This window comes from Penaeus vannamei, chromosome 17 (assembly GCF_042767895.1).
Source record: "Penaeus vannamei isolate JL-2024 chromosome 17, ASM4276789v1, whole genome shotgun sequence".
NCBI classification, from domain to species: domain Eukaryota; kingdom Metazoa; phylum Arthropoda; class Malacostraca; order Decapoda; family Penaeidae; genus Penaeus; species Penaeus vannamei.
The window spans coordinates 33,291,579-33,305,795 of NC_091565.1; positions in this window are offsets into that span (position 1 = coordinate 33,291,579).

Consider the following 14,217-nt stretch of genomic DNA (forward strand, 5'->3'; position numbering starts at 1 on the left):
CATCGCCCTCGTCCCATTTCTTGTCTTCTCTTTGGCCCTCTATCCAACAACCTCATCGCTCTCGTCCCATTTCTTGCCTTCTCTCTGGCCCTCTATCCAACAACCTCCTCGCCCTCGTCCCATTTCTTGCCTTCTCTTTGGCCCTCTATCCAACAACCTCCTCGCCCTCGTCCCATTTCTTGCCTTCTCTCTGGCCCTCTATCCAACAACCTCCTCGCCCTCGTCCCATTTCTTGTCTTCTCTCTGGCCCTCTATCCAACAACCTCCTCGCCCTCGTCCCATTTCTTGCCTTCTCTTTGGCCCTCTATCCAACAACCTCATCGCCCTCGTCCCATTTCTTGTCTTCTCTTTGGCCCTCTATCCAACAACCTCATCGCCCTCGTCCCATTTCTTGTCTTCTCTTTGGCCCTCTATCCAACAACCTCCTCGCCCTCGTCCCATTTCTTGCCTTCTCTCTGGCCCTCTATCCAACAACCTCCTCGCCCTCGTCCCATTTCTTGCTTTCTCTTTGGCCCTCTATCCAACAACCTCCTCGCCCTCGTCCCATCTCTTGTCTTCTCTTTGGCCCTCTATCCAACAACCTCCTCGCCCTCGTCCCATCTCTTGTCTTCTCTTTGGCCCTCTATCCAACAACCTCCTCGCCCTCGTCCCATTTCTTGTCTTCTCTTTGGCCCTCTATCCAACAACCTCCTCGCCCTCGTCCCATCTCTTGTCTTCTCTTTGGCCCTCTATCCAACAACCTCCTCGCCCTCGTCCCATCTCTTGTCTTCTCTTTGGCCCTCTATCCAACAACCACCTCGCCCTCGTCCCATTTCTTGTCTTCTCTCTGGCCCTCTATCCAACAACCACCTCACCCTCGTCCCATTTCTTGTCTTCTCTTTGGCCCTCTATCCAACAACCTCTTCGCTCTCGTCCCATTTCTTGCCTTCTCTTTGGCCCTCTATCCAACAACCTCCTCGCCCTCGTCCCATTTCTTGTCTTCTCTCTGGCCCTCTATCCAACAACCACCTCGCCCTCGTCCCATTTCTTGTCTTCTCTCTGGCCCTCTATCCAACAACCACCTCACCCTCGTCCCATTTCTTGTCTTCTCTTTGGCCCTCTATCCAACAACCTCCTCTCCCTCGTCCCATTTCTTGCCTTCTCTTTGGCCCTCTATCCAACAACCTCCTCGCTCTCGTCCCATTTCTTGCCTTCTCTCTGGCCCTCTATCCAACAACCTCATCGCCCTCGTCCCATTTCTTGCCTTCTCTTTGGCCCTCTATCCAACAACCTCTTCGCCCTCGTCCCATTTCTTGTCTTATCTTTGGCCCTCTATCCAACAACCTCCTCGCCCTCGTCCCATTTCTTGCCTTCTCTCTGGCCCTCTATCCAACAACCTCCTCGCTCTCGTCCCATTTCTTGTCTTCTCTCTGGCCCTCTATCCAACAACCTCCTCTCCCTCGTCCCATTTCTTGCCTTCTCTTTGGCCCTCTATCCAACAACCTCCTCTCCCTCATCCCATTTCTTGTCTTCTCTTTGGCCCTCTATCCAACAACCTCATCGCCCTCGTCCCATTTCTTGCCTTCTCTTTGGCCCTCTATCCAACAACCTCCTCGCCCTCGTCCCATTTCTTGTCTTCTCTTTTGCCCTCTATCCAACAACCTCTTCGCCCTCGTCCCATTTCTTGTCTTATCTTTGGCCCTCTATCCAACAACCTCCTCTCCCTCGTCCCATTTCTTGCCTTCTCTTTGGCCCTCTATCCAACAACCTCCTCTCCCTCGTCCCATTTCTTGCCTTCTCTTTGGCCCTCTATCCAACAACCTCCTCTCCCTCATCCCATTTCTTGTCTTCTCTCTGGCCCTCTATCCAACAACCTCATCGCCCTCGTCCCATTTCTTGCCTTCTCTTTGGCCCTCTATCCAACAACCTCCTCGCCCTCGTCCCATTTCTTGTCTTCTCTTTGGCCCTCTATCCAACAACCTCCTCGCCCTCGTCCCATTTCTTGTCTTCTCTTTGGCCCTCTATCCAACAACCTATTCCCTCTCGTCCCATTTCTTGTTTTCTCTCTAGCCCTCTATCCAACAACCTCATCGCCCTCGTCCCATTTCTTGTCTTCTCTCTGGCCCTCTATCCAACAACCTCCTCTCCCTCGTCCCATTTCTTGCCTTCTCTTTGGCCCTCTATCCAACAACCTCCTCGCCCTCGTCCCATTTCTTGCCTTCTCTCTGGCCCTCTATCCAACAACCTCTTCGCCCTCGTCCCATTTCTTGCCTTCTCTCTGGCCCTCTATCCAACAACCTCTTCGCCCTCGTCCCATTTCTTGTCTTCTCTCTAGCCCTCTATCCAACAACCTCCTCGCCCTCGTCCCATTTCTTGCCTTCTCTCTGGCCCTCTATCCAACAACCTCCTCGCCCTCGTCCCATTTCTTGCCTTCTCTTTGGCCCTCTATCCAACAACCTCCTCGCCCTCGTCCCATTTCTTGCCTTCTCTCTGGCCCTCTATCCAACAACCTCTTCGCCTTCGTCCCATTTCTTGTCTTCTCTCTGGCCCTCTATCCAACAACCTCTTCCCTCTCGTCCCATTTCTTGTCTTCTCATTGGCCCTCTATCCAACAACCTCATCGGTCTTCTCCCATTTCTTGTCTCCTCTTTGGCCCTCTATCCAACAACCTCTTCCCTCTCGTCCCATTTCTTGTCTTCTCATTGGCCCTCTATCCAACAACCTCATCGGTCTTCTCCCATTTCTTGTCTTCTCTTTGGCCCTCTATCCAACAACCTCTTCGCCTTCGTCCCATTTCTTGTCTTCTCTCTGGCCCTCTATCCAACAACCTCTTCCCTCTCGTCCCATTTCTTGTCTTCTCATTGGCCCTCTATCCAACAACCTCATCGCCCTCGTCCCATTTCTTGCCTTCTCTTTGGCCCTCTATCCAACAACCTCATCGGTCTTCTCCCATTTCTTGTCTCCTCTTTGGCCCTCTATCCAACAACCTCTTCCCTCTCGTCCCATTTCTTGTCTTCTCATTGGCCCTCTATCCAACAACCTCATCGGTCTTCTCCCATTTCTTGTCTCCTCTTTGGCCCTCTATCCAACAACCTCTTCCCTCTCGTCCCATTTCTTGTCTTCTCTTTGGCCCTCTATCCAACAACCTCTTCCCTCTCGTCCCATTTCTTGTCTTCTCATTGGCCCTCTATCCAACAACCTCCTCGCCCTCGTCCCATTTCTTGTCTTCTCTTTGGCCCTCTATCCAGCAACCTCTTCGCCCTCGTCCCATTTCTTGTCTTCTCTTTGGCCCTCTATCCAGCAACCTCTTCGCCCTCGTCCCATTTCTTGTCTTCTCTTTGGCCCTCTATCCAACAACCTCCTCGCCCTCGTCCCATTTCTTGTCTTCTCTTTGGCCCTCTATCCAACAACCTCCTCGCCCTCGTCCCATTTCTTGTCTTCTCTTTGGCCCTCTATCCAACAACCTCCTCGCCCTCGTCCCATTTCTTGTCTTCTCATTGGCCCTCTATCCAACAACCTCATCGGTCTTCTCCCATTTCTTGCCTTCTCTTTGGCCCTCTATCCAACAACCTCCTCGCCCTCGTCCCATTTCTTGCCTTCTCTCTGGCCCTCTATCCAACAACCTCCTCGCTCTCGTCCCATTTCTTGTCTTCTCTCTGGCCCTCTATCCAACAACCTCATCGCCCTCGTCCCATTTCTTGTCTTCTCTTTGGCCCTCTATCCAACAACCTCTTCGCCCTCGTCCCATTTCTTGTCTTCTCTTTGGCCCTCTATCCAACAACCTCCTCGCCCTCGTCCCATTTCTTGTCTTCTCTTTGGCCCTCTATCCAACAACCTCTTCGCTCTCGTCCCATTTCTTGCCTTCTCTTTGGCCCTCTATCCAACAACCTCCTCGCCCTCGTCCCATTTCTTGTCTTCTCTTTGGCCCTCTATCCAACAACCTCTTCGCTCTCGTCCCATTTCTTGCCTTCTCTTTGGCCCTCTATCCAACAACCTCCTCGCCCTCGTCCCATTTCTTGTCTTCTCTTTGGCCCTCTATCCAACAACCTCCTCGCCCTCGTCCCATTTCTTGCCTTCTCTTTGGCCCTCTATCCAACAACCTCTTCGCTCTCGTCCCATTTCTTGTCTTCTCTTTGGCCCTCTATCCAACAACCTCTTCGCTCTCGTCCCATTTCTTGTCTTCTCTTTGGCCCTCTATCCAACAACCTCCTCGCCCTCGTCCCATTTCTTGTCTTCTCTTTGGCCCTCTATCCAACAACCTCCTCGCCCTCGTCCCATTTCTTGTCTTCTCTTTGGCCCTCTATCCAACAACCTCTTCGCTCTCGTCCCATTTCTTGTCTTCTCTTTGGCCCTCTATCCAACAACCTCTTCGCTCTCGTCCCATTTCTTGTCTTCTCTTTGGCCCTCTATCCAACAACCTCCTCGCCCTCGTCCCATTTCTTGTCTTCTCTTTGGCCCTCTATCCAACAACCTCTTCGCCCTCGTCCCATTTCTTGTCTTCTCTTTGGCCCTCTATCCAACAACCTCCTCGCCCTCGTCCCATTTCTTGTCTTCTCTTTGGCCCTCTATCCAACAACCTCCTCGCCCTCGTCCCATTTCTTGTCTTCTCTTTGGCCCTCTATCCAACAACCTCTTCGCCCTCGTCCCATTTCTTGCCTTCTCTTTGGCCCTCTATCCAACAACCTCTTCGCTCTCGTCCCATTTCTTGCCTTCTCTTTGGCCCTCTATCCAACAGCCTCCTCGCCCTCGTCCCATTTCTTGCCTTCTCTCTGGCCCTCTATCCAACAACCTCCTCGCCCTCGTCCCATTTCTTGCCTTCGTTTTGGCCCTCTATCCAACAACCTCATCGCCCTCGTCCCATTTCTTGCCTTCGTTTTGGCCCTCTATCCAACAGCCTCCTCGCCCTCGTCCCATTTCTTGCCTTCTCTCTGGCCCTCTATCCAACAACCTCCTCGCCCTCGTCCCATTTCTTGCCTTCGTTTTGGCCCTCTATCCAACAACCTCATCGCCCTCGTCCCATTTCTTGCCTTCTCTTTGGCCCTCTATCCAACAACCTCCTCGCCCTCGTCCCATTTCTTGTCTTCTCTTTGGCCCTCTATCCAACAACCTCCTCGCCCTCGTCCCATTTCTTGCCTTCTCTTTGGCCCTCTATCCAACAACCTCCTCGCCCTCGTCCCATTTCTTGCCTTCTCTTTGGCCCTCTATCCAACAACCTCCTCGCCCTCGTCCCATTTCTTGTCTTCTCTTTGGCCCTCTATCCAACAACCTCCTCGCCCTCGTCCCATTTCTTGTCTTCTCTTTGGCCCTCTATCCAACAACCTCTTCGCCCTCGTCCCATTTCTTGCCTTCTCTTTGGCCCTCTATCCAACAACCTCCTCGCTCTCGTCCCATTTCTTGTCTTCTCTCTGGCCCTCTATCCAACAACCTCCTCGCCCTCGTCCCATTTCTTGCCTTCTCTTTGGCCCTCTATCCAACAACCTCTTCGCCCTCGTCCCATTTCTTGCCTTCTCTTTGGCCCTCTATCCAACAACCTCTTCGCCCTCGTCCCATTTCTTGTCTTCTCTCTGGCCCTCTATCCAACAACCTCTTCGCCCTCGTCCCAGTTCTTGCCTTCTCTTTGGCCCTCTATCCAACAACCTCTTCGCCCTCGTCCCAGTTCTTGCCTTCTCTTTGGCCCTCTATCCAACAACCTCTTCGCCCTCGTCCCAGTTCTTGCCTTCTCTTTGGCCCTCTATCCAACAACCTCTTCGCCCTCGTCCCAGTTCTTGCCTTCTCTTTGGCCCTCTATCCAACAACCTCTTCGCCCTCGTCCCATTTCTTGCCTTCTCTTTGGCCCTCTATCCAACAACCTCCTCGCCCTCGTCCCATTTCTTGTCTTCTCTCTGGCCCTCTATCCAACAACCTCTTCGCCCTCGTCCCAGTTCTTGCCTTCTCTTTGGCCCTCTATCCAACAACCTCCTCGCCCTCGTCCCATTTCTTGTCTTCTCTCTGGCCCTCTATCCAACAACCTCTTCGCCCTCGTCCCATTTCTTGTCTTCTCTCTGGCCCTCTATCCAACAACCTCTTCGCCCTCGTCCCAGTTCTTGCCTTCTCTTTGGCCCTCTATCCAACAACCTCTTCGCCCTCGTCCCAGTTCTTGCCTTCTCTTTGGCCCTCTATCCAACAACCTCCTCGCCCTCGTCCCATTTCTTGCCTTCTCTTTGGCCCTCTATCCAACAACCTCTTCGCTCTCGTCCCATTTCTTGCCTTCTCTTTGGCCCTCTATCCAACAACCTCCTCGCCCTCGTCCCATTTCTTGCCTTCTCTCTGGCCCTCTATCCAACAACCTCTTCGCCCTCGTCCCATTTCTTGTCTTCTCTCTGGCCCTCTATCCAACAACCTCTTCGCCCTCGTCCCAGTTCTTGCCTTCTCTTTGGCCCTCTATCCAACAACCTCTTCGCCCTCGTCCCAGTTCTTGCCTTCTCTTTGGCCCTCTATCCAACAACCTCCTCGCCCTCGTCCCATTTCTTGTCTTCTCTCTGGCCCTCTATCCAACAACCTCTTCGCCCTCGTCCCATTTCTTGCCTTCTCTTTGGCCCTCTATCCAACAACCTCTTCGCCCTCGTCCCATTTCTTGTCTTCTCTCTGGCCCTCTATCCAACAACCTCTTCGCCCTCGTCCCAGTTCTTGCCTTCTCTTTGGCCCTCTATCCAACAACCTCTTCGCCCTCGTCCCATTTCTTGCCTTCTCTTTGGCCCTCTATCCAACAACCTCTTCGCCCTCGTCCCATTTCTTGCCTTCTCTTTGGCCCTCTATCCAACAACCTCTTCGCCCTCGTCCCATTTCTTGCCTTCTCTTTGGCCCTCTATCCAACAACCTCTTCGCCCTCGTCCCAGTTCTTGCCTTCTCTCTGGCCCTCTATCCAACAACCTCTTCGCCCTCGTCCCATTTCTTGCCTTCTCTTTGGCCCTCTATCCAACAACCTCTTCGCCCTCGTCCCATTTCTTGCCTTCTCTTTGGCCCTCTATCCAACAACCTCTTCGCCCTCGTCCCATTTCTTGCCTTCTCTTTGGCCCTCTATCCAACAACCTCTTCGCCCTCGTCCCAGTTCTTGCCTTCTCTTTGGCCCTCTATCCAACAACCTCCTCGCCCTCGTCCCATTTCTTGCCTTCTCTTTGGCCCTCTATCCAACAACCTCCTCGCCCTCGTCCCATTTCTTGCCTTCTCTTTGGCCCTCTATCCAACAACCTCTTCGCCCTCGTCCCATTTCTTGTCTTCTCTTTGGCCCTCTATCCAACAACCTCTTCGCCCTCGTCCCATTTCTTGTCTTCTCTTTGGCCCTCTATCCAACAACCTCTTCGCCCTCGTCCCATTTCTTGTCTTCTCTTTGGCCCTCTATCCAACAACCTCTTCGCCCTCGTCCCATTTCTTGTCTTCTCTTTGGCCCTCTATCCAACAACCTCTTCGCCCTCGTCCCATTTCTTGTCTTCTCTTTGGCCCTCTATCCAACAACCTCTTCGCTCTCGTCCCATTTCTTGCCTTCTCTTTGGCCCTCTATCCAACAACCTCCTCGCCCTCGTCCCATTTCTTGCCTTCTCTTTGGCCCTCTATCCAACAACCTCCTCGCCCTCGTCCCATTTCTTGTCTTCTCTCTGGCCCTCTATCCAACAACCTCATCACCCTCGTCCCATTTCTTGTCTTCTCTTTGGCCCTCTATCCAACAACCTCCTCGCCCTCGTCCCATTTCTTGTCTTCTCTCTGGGCCTCTATCCAACAACCTCCTCGCCCTCGTCCCATTTCTTGTCTTCTCTTTGGCCCTCTATCCAACAACCTCTTCGCCCTCGTCCCATTTCTTGTCTTCTCTCTGGCCCTCTATCCAACAACCTCTTCGCTCTCGTCCCATTTCTTGTCTTCTCTCTGGCCCTCTATCCAACAACCTCTTCCCTCTCGTCCCATTTCTTGTCTTCTCTCTGGCCCTCTATCCAACAACCTCTTCGCTCTCGTCCCATTTCTTGTCTTCTCTCTGGCCCTCTATCCAACAACCTCTTCGCTCTCGTCCCATTTCTTGCCTTCTCTTTGGCCCTCTATCCAACAACCTCCTCGCTCTCGTCCCATTTCTTGCCTTCTCTTTGGCCCTCTATCCAACAACCTCCTCGCTCTCGTCCCATTTCTTGTCTTCTCTTTGGCCCTCTATCCAACAACCTCTTCGCCCTCGTCCCATTTCTTGTCTTCTCTTTGGCCCTCTATCCAACAACCTCTTCGCCCTCGTCCCATTTCTTGTCTTCTCTCTGGCCCTCTATCCAACAACCTCCTCGCCCTCGTCCCATTTCTTGTCTTCTCTTTGGCCCTCTATCCAACAACCTCTTCGCCCTCGTCCCATTTCTTGTCTTCTCTTTGGCCCTCTATCCAACAACCTCTTCGCCCTCGTCCCATTTCTTGTCTTCTCTTTGGCCCTCTATCCAACAACCTCCTCGCCCTCGTCCCATTTCTTGCCTTCTCTTTGGCCCTCTATCCAACAACCTCCTCGCCCTCGTCCCATTTCTTGCCTTCTCTTTGGCCCTCTATCCAACAACCTCTTCGCTCTCGTCCCATTTCTTGTCTTCTCTTTGGCCCTCTATCCAACAACCTCTTCGCCCTCGTCCCATTTCTTGTCTTCTCTCTGGCCCTCTATCCAACAACCTCCTCGCCCTCGTCCCATTTCTTGTCTTCTCTTTGGCCCTCTATCCAACAACCTCTTCGCCCTCGTCCCATTTCTTGTCTTCTCTCTGGCCCTCTATCCAACAACCTCCTCGCCCTCGTCCCATTTCTTGTCTTCTCTCTGGCCCTCTATCCAACAACCTCTTCGCTCTCGTCCCATTTCTTGTCTTCTCTTTGGCCCTCTATCCAACAACCTCTTCGCCCTCGTCCCATTTCTTGTCTTCTCTCTGGCCCTCTATCCAACAACCTCCTCGCCCTCGTCCCATTTCTTGTCTTCTCTTTGGCCCTCTATCCAACAACCTCTTCGCCCTCGTCCCAGTTCTTGCCTTCTCTTTGGCCTTCTATCCAACAACCTCCTCGCCCTCGTCCCATTTCTTGCCTTCTCTTTGGCCCTCTATCCAACAACCTCCTCGCCCTCGTCCCATTTCTTGTCTTCTCTCTGGCCCTCTATCCAACAACCTCTTCGCTCTCGTCCCATTTCTTGTCTTCTCTTTGGCCCTCTATCCAACAACCTCTTCGCTCTCGTCCCATTTCTTGTCTTCTCTTTGGCCCTCTATCCAACAACCTCTTCGCTCTCGTCCCATTTCTTGTCTTCTCTTTGGCCCTCTATCCAACAACCTCTTCGCTCTCGTCCCATTTCTTGTCTTCTCTTTGGCCCTCTATCCAACAACCTCTTCGCCCTCGTCCCATTTCTTGTCTTCTCTCTGGCCCTCTATCCAACAACCTCCTCGCCCTCGCCCCATTTCTTGTCTTCTCTTTGGCCCTCTATCCAACAACCTCTTCGCCCTCGTCCCAGTTCTTGCCTTCTCTTTGGCCTTCTATCCAACAACCTCTTCGCTCTCGTCCCATTTCTTGCCTTCTCTTTGGCCTTCTATCCAACAACCTCTTCGCCCTCGTCCAATTTCTTGTCTTCTCTTTGGCCCTATATCCAACAACCTCTTCGCCCTCGTCCCATTTCTTGTCTTCTCTTTGGCTCTCTATCCAACAACCTCTTCGCCCTCGTCCCATTTCTTGCCTTCTCTTTGGCTCTCTATCCAACAACCTCTTCGCCCTCGTCCCATTTCTTGCCTTCTCTTTGGCCTTCTATCCAACAACCTCTTCGCTCTCGTCCCATTTCTTGTCTTCTCTTTGGCCCTATATCCAACAACCTCTTCGCCCTCGTCCCATTTCTTGTCTTCTCTTTGGCTCTCTATCCAACAACCTCTTCGCCCTCGTCCCATTTCTTGCCTTCTCTTTGGCTCTCTATCCAACAACCTCTTCGCCCTCGTCCCATTTCTTGCCTTCTCTTTGGCCTTCTATCCAACAACCTCTTCGCTCTCGTCCCATTTCTTGCCTTCTCTTTGGCCTTCTATCCAACAACCTCTTCGCCCTCGTCCCATTTCTTGTCTTCTCTCTGGCCCTCTATCCAACAACCTCCTCGCCCTCGTCCCATTTCTTGTCTTCTCTTTGGCCCTCTATCCAACAACCTCTTCGCTCTCGTCCCATTTCTTGCCTTCTCTTTGGCCCTCTATCCAACAACCTCATCGCCCTCGTCCCATTTCTTGCCTTCTCTTTGGCCCTCTATCCAACAACCTCCTCGCCCTCGTCCCATTTCTTGTCTTCTCTTTGGCCTTCTATCCAACAACCTCCTCGCCCTCGTCCCATTTCTTGTCTTCTCTCTGGCCCTCTATCCAACAACCTCCTCGCCCTCGTCCCATTTCTTGCCTTCTCTCTGGCCCTCTATCCAACAACCTCCTCGCCCTCGTCCCATTTCTTGTCTTCTCTTTGGCCCTCTATCCAACAACCTCTTCGCTCTCGTCCCATTTCTTGTCTTCTCTTTGGCCCTCTATCCAACAACCTCCTCGCCCTCGTCCCATTTCTTGTCTTCTCTTTGGCCCTCTATCCAACAACCTCCTCGCCCTCGTCCCATTTCTTGTCTTCTCTTTGGCCCTCTATCCAACAACCTCCTCGCCCTCGTCCCATTTCTTGCCTTCTCTTTGGCCCTCTATCCAACAACCTCCTCGCCCTCGTCCCATTTCTTGTCTTCTCTTTGGCCCTCTATCCAACAACCTCTTCGCCCTCGTCCCATTTCTTGTCTTCTCTTTGGCCCTCTATCCAACAACCTCTTCGCCCTCGTCCCATTTCTTGTCTTCTCTTTGGCCCTCTATCCAACAACCTCCTCGCCCTCGTCCCATTTCTTGCCTTCTCTTTGGCCCTCTATCCAACAACCTCCTCGCCCTCGTCCCATTTCTTGTCTTCTCTTTGGCCCTCTATCCAACAACCTCTTCGCCCTCGTCCCATTTCTTGTCTTCTCTTTGGCCCTCTATCCAACAACCTCTTCGCCCTCGTCCCATTTCTTGTCTTCTCTTTGGCCCTCTATCCAACAACCTCCTCGCCCTCGTCCCATTTCTTGCCTTCTCTTTGGCCCTCTATCCAACAACCTCATCGCCCTCGTCCCATTTCTTGCCTTCTCTCTGGCCCTCTATCCAACAACCTCCTCGCCCTCGTCCCATTTCTTGTCTTCTCTTTGGCCCTCTATCCAACAACCTCTTCGCTCTCGTCCCATTTCTTGTCTTCTCTTTGGCCCTCTATCCAACAACCTCCTCGCCCTCGTCCCATTTCTTGTCTTCTCTTTGGCCCTCTATCCAACAACCTCCTCGCCCTCGTCCCATTTCTTGTCTTCTCTTTGGCCCTCTATCCAACAACCTCTTCGCCCTCGTCCCATTTCTTGTCTTCTCTTTGGCCCTCTATCCAACAACCTCCTCGCCCTCGTCCCATTTCTTGCCTTCTCTTTGGCCCTCTATCCAACAACCTCCTCGCCCTCGTCCCATTTCTTGTCTTCTCTTTGGCCCTCTATCCAACAACCTCTTGGCTCTCGTCCCATTTCTTGTCTTCTCTCTGGCCCTCTATCCAACAACCTCTTCGCCCTCGTCCCATTTCTTGTCTTCTCTCTGGCCCTCTATCCAACAACCTCTTCGCCCTCGTCCCATTTCTTGTCTTCTCTCTGGCCCTCTATCCAACAACCTCTTCGCTCTCGTCCCATTTCTTGCCTTCTCTTTGGCCCTCTATCCAACAACCTCCTCGCCCTCGTCCCATTTCTTGTCTTCTCTTTGGCCCTCTATCCAACAACCTCATCGCCCTCGTCCCATTTCTTGTCTTCTCTTTGGCCCTCTATCCAACAACCTCTTCGCTCTCGTCCCATTTCTTGTCTTCTCTTTGGCCCTCTATCCAACAACCTCCTCGCCCTCGTCCCATTTCTTGTCTTCTCTTTGGCCCTCTATCCAACAACCTCCTCGCCCTCGTCCCATTTCTTGTCTTCTCTTTGGCCCTCTATCCAACAACCTCTTCGCTCTCGTCCCATTTCTTGTCTTCTCTTTGGCCCTCTATCCAACAACCTCCTCGCCCTCGTCCCATTTCTTGTCTTCTCTTTGGCCCTCTATCCAACAACCTCTTCGCTCTCGTCCCATTTCTTGTCCTCTTTGGCCCTCTATCCAACAACCTCCTCGCCCTCGTCCCATTTCTTGCCTTCTCTTTGGCCCTCTATCCAACAACCTCTTCGCCCTCGTCCCATTTCTTGCCTTCTCTTTGGCCCTCTATCCAACAACCTCTTCGCCCTCGTCCCATTTCTTGCCTTCTCTTTGGCCCTCTATCCAACAACCTCTTCGCCCTCGTCCCATTTCTTGCCTTCTCTTTGGCCCTCTATCCAACAACCTCCTCGCCCTCGTCCCATTTCTTGTCTTCTCTCTGGCCCTCTATCCAACAACCTCCTCGCCCTCGTCCCATTTCTTGCCTTCTCTTTGGCCCTCTATCCAACAACCTCTTCGCTCTCGTCCCATTTCTTGTCTTCTCTTTGGCCCTCTATCCAACAACCTCTTCGCTCTCGTCCCATTTCTTGCCTTCTCTTTGGCCCTCTATCCAACAACCTCTTCGCTCTCGTCCCATTTCTTGCCTTCTCTTTGGCCTTCTATCCAACAACCTCCTCGCCCTCGTCCCATTTCTTGTCTTCTCTTTGGCCCTCTATCCAACAACCTCCTCGCCCTCGTCCCATTTCTTGCCTTCTCTTTGGCCCTCTATCCAACAACCTCTTCGCCCTCGTCCCATTTCTTGCCTTCTCTTTGGCCCTCTATCCAACAACCTCTTCGCCCTCGTCCCATTTCTTGCCTTCTCTTTGGCCCTCTATCCAACAACCTCTTCGCCCTCGTCCCATTTCTTGCCTTCTCTTTGGCCCTCTATCCAACAACCTCATCGCCCTCGTCCCATTTCTTGCCTTCTCTCTGGCCCTCTATCCAACAACCTCCTCGCCCTCGTCCCATTTCTTGCCTTCTCTCTGGCCCTCTATCCAACAACCTCCTCGCCCTCGTCCCATTTCTTGCCTTCTCTTTGGCCCTCTATCCAACAACCTCCTCGCCCTCGTCCCATTTCTTGTCTTCTCTCTGGCCCTCTATCCAACAACCTCCTCGCCCTCGTCCCATTTCTTGTCTTCTCTTTGGCCCTCTATCCAACAACCTCATCGCTCTCGTCCCATTTCTTGTCTTCTCTTTGGCCCTCTATCCAACAACCTCCTCGCCCTCGTCCCATTTCTTGTCTTCTCTTTGGCCCTCTATCCAACAACCTCATCGCTCTCGTCCCATTTCTTGTCTTCTCTTTGGCCCTCTATCCAACAACCTCCTCGCCCTCGTCCCATTTCTTGTCTTCTCTTTGGCCCTCTATCCAACAACCTCTTCGCCCTCGTCCCATTTCTTGCCTTCTCTTTGGCCCTCTATCCAACAACCTCTTCGCTCTCGTCCCATTTCTTGTCTTCTCTTTGGCCCTCTATCCAACAACCTCCTCGCCCTCGTCCCATTTCTTGTCTTCTCTTTGGCCCTCTATCCAACAACCTCTTCGCCCTCGTCCCATTTCTTGTCTTCGCAAAAGGAATCCGTCTTCTCTTTGGCACTATATCTTGCTGTTGGCACTCGGACTTCCCTCTTTGGCACTCGCTGTCTCCCCAAAGGGCCTCTTCCTCTTGTTTGTCCTCATTGCCTTTGAAGGGCTTTGCTTTGCTCGGTTTTCTGTCTCTCTTTCTCTTTCGTTTTCTTTCTCTATTTTCTTTCACATTAAATTCATCTCTTTCTATTTCGTTTTGTTTTCTCTCTTTCTCTTTCTCTTTCTCTTTCGTTATCTTTTTCTCTCTCTATTTCTCTCTTTCTCTTTCGTTTCTTTTTACCTCTCTTTGTATGCATGTATGTATGTATGTATGTATATATGTATGTCTATATGTCTATATGTATGTATGTATGTATGCATGTATGTATTTATGTACGTATGTATATATGTATGTATGTATGTATGCATGTATATATGTATTTATGTATGTATGTATTTATGTATCTGTCAGTCTACCTATTTATGTCTGTCTATCTAAGTAGCTAGCCAGATAGATAGATAGATAGATTGGTGGATAGATAGATAGATAGGTAGATAAATGCATCTTTTCTCTTTCTCTTTCTGCTCTTCGTTTCTTTCGATTTTCCTGATTCCTTTTTCTTCTTTAATCTTGCTATTTCCTCTTTTCTCTCTCCTCTTGTTTAATCTTGTTTATTT